The sequence below is a fragment of the Octopus bimaculoides genome, chromosome 8, assembly GCF_001194135.2.
Source record: "Octopus bimaculoides isolate UCB-OBI-ISO-001 chromosome 8, ASM119413v2, whole genome shotgun sequence".
NCBI lineage: Eukaryota > Metazoa > Mollusca > Cephalopoda > Octopoda > Octopodidae > Octopus > Octopus bimaculoides.
Genome location: NC_068988.1, coordinates 45,672,498 through 45,679,245, shown reverse-complemented (window position 1 = coordinate 45,679,245; position 6,748 = coordinate 45,672,498). Strand labels below are relative to the sequence as shown.

The following is a 6,748-nucleotide window of genomic DNA, read 5'->3' as shown; positions in this document are numbered from 1 at the left end:
ATAATATTAGGGACAAAATCCAAAATCACAGGTAAAAACTCAAATAAAATCAATTTATAAAAAATTAAAATTAAATTGAGCTTTATAGAATAAAAAATATATAAATATATAGTTTTAGGGAAAAGAACCAAGGTTCATGAACTCATCGATGAAAATCCACTGTCACATATAGAAAAATTAATAATTAAAAGTACAAGAAATGAGTTTAATATAATACAAAGTAAATATCATAAGATAAAGATAATATAATATAAAGATATATATATATATATATATATATATACTCTTTTACTTTGTTTTAGTCATTAAACTACAGCCATACTGTCTCGGATTTTTTTTTTTTTTAAGTCAGATGAATCATCACCAATTTTTTGGGTTTTAAAAGCCTGGTACTCATTCTATTGGTTTCTTTTGCTGAAATACTAAGTTAAGGGGATTCAAACAGAACAATACCAGCTGACAAGCAGTGGTGGGAGGACAAACACTGACACCAACACACCAACATTGGTTGTCGAGTGGTGGTGAGAGGACAAACACAGACAGGAAGACACACACACATATAGATATATAGATATATACGACAGGCTTCTTTCAGTTTTCATCTACCAAATCCACTCACAAGGGTTTGGTTGGCCCAAGGCTATAGTAGAAGTCACCAGCCCAAGTTATCACATAATGGAGCTTAACCTGGAACCATTGTTATCATTTCTTTTGAAATAGTGTGCCTTTGTTTCAATTAATTTTGAAAATGGTGATGAATTTCGTAAGTTAATATTGTAATTAATAAGCCAGTATTTGGAACATAAATTAATAGAAATTTTGATGAAAGATTTTAATCTAGATCAGTTTAAAGCAAGGAAGTTTGTATCATAGAACCAGGGGGAGTCTCAGGTGGTTTGGTATCAAAAGAGTTAATCAATCTTCTCTTACTTAATTTATGAGATCAAAATTGTCATTAGTGTTTCAATGTTTTTAAGGTTCCCAAGTTCTCCTTATTTTCTTTTTTTTTTTTTTTCTGATATGTTGATTTAACATGAATGACGTAAACACACCAGCATTGGTTGTCAAGTGATGTTGGGGGGGACAAACACAGACACACAAACACACATATATATATATATATATATATATATATATACATATACATATATACAACGGGCTTCTTTCATTTTCCAAATCCACTCACAAGGCTTTGGTCGGCCCAAGGCTATAGTAGAAGACACTTGCCAAAGGTGCCACGCAGTGGGACTGAACCCAGAACCATGTGGTTGGTAAGCAAGCTACTTACCACACAGCCACACCTGCACCTCATCAAAAGCTTTTAATAGAAACTTAGTTTTGATTCTGAGAACCTAACATATATGTAGAGTTTCACTTTTATTAAACTATTATATTGGCTTACAGAGTTTAGCTGTCTTAGAAATTTCTCATAAATAGCCAGGAAGAAAATCATTTTTCAATTATGATTGACAATTTTTGACACAAATTCAATGATTAATGACTATAATGAGTTCACAACTTGTACATTTTTCTTTTTGTTCTCGTCATTCTTTGTTTCTTTTCTTTTTTATACATTATCCTATAGCATTAGCACTAGAAGCTATACCTTCTTAGTAGCTCTCATGATTACAGGAAAAACTCTCTGAATCTGATATGTGGCCTGTAACATCTAATGCAACATCTCCAACAGATTCAAGCCTAATTCTGAAATAAATCTAAAAGTGGGAAGTCTACAAAACCCTGTCCCTCACAAAAAACTTTTCCTTGAAACATATGTAATCTACAACTTGGTGGATTATATTTTCTAGATTTCATTTTTTCAGAATGCAAAGCTGAGAAATCCAGGTGAATTTCACATTCAATCATATGGTGTCATCTAAAGTCATAAATGATGTCAATCTATTTGGCGTGCATCTGTCACCATGATTAAAGTCCACTGGCCTCAGGAGGATGGAAACCTTTAGTTTTAGCAGCATGTGTTTTATTATGCCGTTGACTTCTGCGCTGCAAGCATTAGTAACCTACGACCATTAAGTCTGCAAAACAAGCTGTGATGATTGTTCTCTGTTTATCCAAATACATATGCAATCACACATGATCCATTCTCTCATTGATGTTTTGTCCAACTAGATTGCCAAAGTGTTTTATCAAAATCATCCTAATGGCAGGCATGCAAAAGAAAAAAAAATGTATGTAATGATTCTTATTTCTTTATTGCCCACAGGGGGCTAAACATAGAGGGTTCAAACAATGACATACAAAGGGATTAAGTTGATTACATCGACCCCAGTGCTTAACTGGTACTTATTTAATCGACCCTGAAGGGATGAAAGGCAAAGTCGACCTCGGTGGAATTTAAACTCAGAACATAACAGCAGATGAAATACCGCTAAGCATTTTTCTCAGTGTGCTAACAATTCTGCCAGCTTGCTGCCCTAATGTATGGAATGATATAAGCATAATAATGATAATCACATCGTCCAAAAATAAGTTACTGTTTAAATGTGTTTGTTGTTCAAGAAATGTATTTAAGACCATTTGCAATATTTGTCCTTAAATTGATTGTCAAATCACAGATTTATTCATAAAATTTAGGATATCTTTCAAAACTTGAAGGACTGATTCTATGTTTTGTTCGCTGTCAGTATTTGCACCATCTAACACTTGTTAGCACTCATGCTATCAAGCCATGTACACAAGCCATTATCCTGAGATTCTCAAACATTATCAGATAAACCATTCTGGGACATCTTTTCAAGTAAACAGTTCTTAATACCTAACTGTTATCCTTCTTTATTCTTCATTCCCATTACTTCAGCCCAGCCAGATTGTCCTGAAATGTGTATGAAGAACAGTCTTAGATTGTTGACATAAGCATCATCTATATGGTGGAGGCACATGGCTTAGTGGTTAGAGTGTTGGACTCATGATTGTAAGATTGTGGTTTCACTTCCTGGACCAGGTGACACATTGTGTTCTAGATTTCACGTTGCTGCAGTCCACTCAGCTGGCAAAAATGAGTAATCCTGTGATGAACTAGCATCCTATCCAGGTGGGGAATTTATATACCATAGAGACCAGGAAACTGACCCTTATAAGTCGGTATGACTTTTAATTTTACATCAGCTGCATGGTAATTAACCTTACTTTAATTTCTTTAGATTGTGTGTGCACTTCATGAGGCCATTTTAGTTTTTTTCTAGCATAAGTTGAATATATTCTTAAGCATCATTCCACATCTTCAGTATAACCTGGGTGCAATGTTTCTAATTTCAACCAATTTTTGTTTGTTTCTATTGAGCTTTAAGCACCCAATCCATACTGTAAAGTGGTTGGGATTTGGAAGAGTAGCTAGCTGTAAAAACCATATCAAAGCAGACATTGAAACTTGATGCAATCCTTGGACACATTAATTCCGTTCAAACTATCCAGCACATGCCAGCATGGATCCTGGATGTTAGATGATGAGCAGAGGAGGAGAAGGGGCCTCAGTGGAGCCACGGTGTACATCATACTGCACAGATTATATTATTAAGATTCTCAATCAAGGTGCCAGAAAAATCACCTATTACACAGGTTACCAACATCAATTAATAACTTATTTTTCAATTACTGAAATAGCCTTTCAACAATAAAACAATTCTTTCGATTTTATTAAAATTCCTTTTTTTATATATCATATGAAATGTTAGCATTGTTTTTCTCTTGTTTTATATTTTCATGTTTTGAATTATTCATTTCTTCAAGATAGATGAGAAAAAATTATCATCATGACCATGTTTATCGAAATCAAAATTATTAATAAATTCCAGCCCTAACAATGCATCACCATGTGGTATATATGATCCCTTTACCTAATTAAGTTTTATAATCAAAGGCTGTCATCTGTAAGGCCCAGCTTAAAATAGAGGTAAGTGTTACTTTTGTTAAGCCACAATTATTGTAAAAACTAATTCTAATGATCAGTGATCTGAGATTAATTTAAATTTTCAGTCAAGCAGAAAATACACATGTTCTTTGTGTATATCATACAGTTACTAAGGTTTCTCTATCAATGCTTGAGTCTCATCTTTCAACTTCAGTTAATGCTCTTGATAAATATTATACAAGATGGCCATCTAGTGAAAGTATTTCTATTATAGCTCTTTTCTGTAACATCAATTGTTAAGATAACTTCATTTGTGGTGTTATAAATCTAGAACACAGGCTTTGACATCTCCTTTATATGCTCAAATGCGTTTTGTTGTCAAATTTCCCCACAAAAATGGGATACTACATTTAGGAAGTGATGCAAGCAGTGATAAGTGGGCTGAATAATGATCAATAAATCTTTCATAGAATTTAACAAGTTCAAGAAAAGATTCTAATTGCTTCTTGTCCTTTGGTGGTTTTAGATTCATAATTCTCACAGCCACATAGTAACTTCATGAAATATCTACTTTTGTCAGCCTATATTCCAAAAAAGATAATTCATCAGTGTCTAACAGAAATTTAGCTCAATTGATCATCATGCCTGATAACAGAAAACTTTTTCTGATTTTTATCTGCTTTGAAATGTAAGTTTTCAACAGTTTTATCACCAATACATGCATCATCTTGATAAACAATAATATTTCCTATGTTATTTCCAACAAACTGTACAGTTGCTCTTTGAAAAATAGCATTGACTCTTTTAATTCCATATGGAAGACATATCAATCTTGAAAAAATTGTTATTGCTGTATTGGTCATAGTAATATCTGTTGCTTCTTAACACATTTCCTTCTGATGATGTACAGCCTCATATAGACATATTAAAAACTAGTTGATATTCCCATATCAGTAGTTAAACTGTGTAAAGAATCATGTAAGGAAACACAAATGGCAATGATGATAATAACAACAACAACAACAACAACAGTAGCAACAACAATGATTTTTCTACTATAGGTACATGTCTGAAATTTTGAGGGAAATGGTCACTCAATTCTATCAACCCCAGAGCTTAACTGGTACTTTTTTTAATGACCCTGAAAGGATGAAAGGCAAAGTTCACCTTGGCAAAATTTGAATTCAGAATGTAATGTTGGAAGAAACGCTGCTAAGCATTTTGTCCAGTGTCATTCTGCTAGCTTGCTGCCTTAGCAATAATAATAATAATCCTTTCTCTTATTGGCACAAGGTCTGAAGTTTGGGGAAGGATGATAGCCGATTACATCGACCCCAGTACTCAACTGGTACTTAATTTATCGATCCTGAAAGGATGAAGGGCAAAGTCGACCTCAGCAGAATTTTTAACTCAGAACATATAGACTGAATCTAATCATTTTGTCCAGCATGCTAACAATTCTGACAGCTCACCACTTTAATAATAATAATAATAACAATAATAATAATAATTATTATTATTATTATTATTATTATTATTTTTATAATAACGAAAAGGTTTTCCACTTAGGCACAGCCAGAATAATGAGGGAAGTATTAGATAGCTGAAAAGAACGAATAGGCTTCAGGTAGTAAGCCTGCTATGCATGCAAGACTCCAGGAGCTCCAACAAAACCTGTGATAAAGCGATGATGATAATGATAATAATAATAATAATAATAATAATAATCACATCATTACTTTGCTTGCTCCATCTACACCGTGTGTGGTGACCCCTTTCTGGATATCGCTAGGCTGGACTAGAATCTCTGAGTTTGCCGGATGCAACACTATCACCATCATTGGCTTCAGTTTCAGTACTACCATTATTCACAATATTTTGTTTTTTCATTGTCACTCATATGAGGTAGCGATTATGAGGTTGCGCAATTACCAGTGTTTTTATTGTGACACCATCACTAGATGTATCATTAATCAGTCCATGGGAGGCTCCACATGTTTCCTTTCATCATTATTATTATTATTATTATTATTATATAAGAGATGCCACATCAATATAGCCAGGCTTGTCCATTGGACACTTTGCAACAAGTATGGACTTGACAGAACAAAAAATTAGTATGACCACACCTGAAGGCATCATCGAAAATAAAAATGCAAAGCTCCTATGGGGTTTTATGATTCAGTGCGACCATGAGATAGAGAATAGGAAGCCAGACATAGTCTTAACTGAGAAAGAAAACAAACTATGCTGGATCATAGATATAGCATGCCCAGCTGACAACAAAGTGTGCGATAAGGAAGAAAGAAAAGTCGAGAAATATGACAGGTTAGCTTGGGAAGTTAAGCAGTTGTGGTCAAGGAAAAAGGTAGCAGTAGTACCAATAATTGTCAGAGCCCTGAGAACACTGAGTAAAAATCTAGAGAAGTACGTGAAACAAATAAGGGAGTGCTTGCAGAAAACAGCACTGCTTGGAACTACTAGAATACTCTACAAGGTGCTCAAAAAATAAGAGATGTTATCTTAGTTCACTAGTAGTAAACAGCTGACACCATAGTACATCTCCACCATTAGAAGCTGTGCAAAGGCAATGATAATAATAATCGCAATCATATAGCACGTGAACAGTAAAGGCCATGCCTATATTAGTTGGTGCATTGGGAACAAGAAGCAAAGGAGATTGAAATAGAATACCTGGTAGAGCTCCTACAGAAAATTTGTCTCTTAGGGACAGCAAGGATTATCAGGAGGGTTCTAAGCGCTTGAAAGACTGCTGAAAACTTGTGGATGCCTAAGATTACAGGTAGTAGCCGTTACCTACATGAATCCTACCAGGAATAAGACCGATCCTGAGCCAAACCAAAATAATTATATAATGGT

The 6,748-nt window shown here is 34.2% G+C and overlaps 1 long non-coding RNA gene across 1 annotated transcript in view; it reads left to right on the top strand.

The window, feature by feature from the left end:
- The first annotated feature begins 1,599 nt into the window (after positions 1 to 1,599).
- LOC128248571 (uncharacterized) overlaps positions 1,600 to 6,748 on the top strand; it is a 21,637-nt gene continuing 16,488 nt past the window's right edge. The window contains exon 1 of the long non-coding RNA XR_008264749.1: positions 1,600 to 3,910. This is a non-coding gene — a long non-coding RNA (uncharacterized LOC128248571). The remainder of the gene's footprint in view (positions 3,911 to 6,748) is intronic.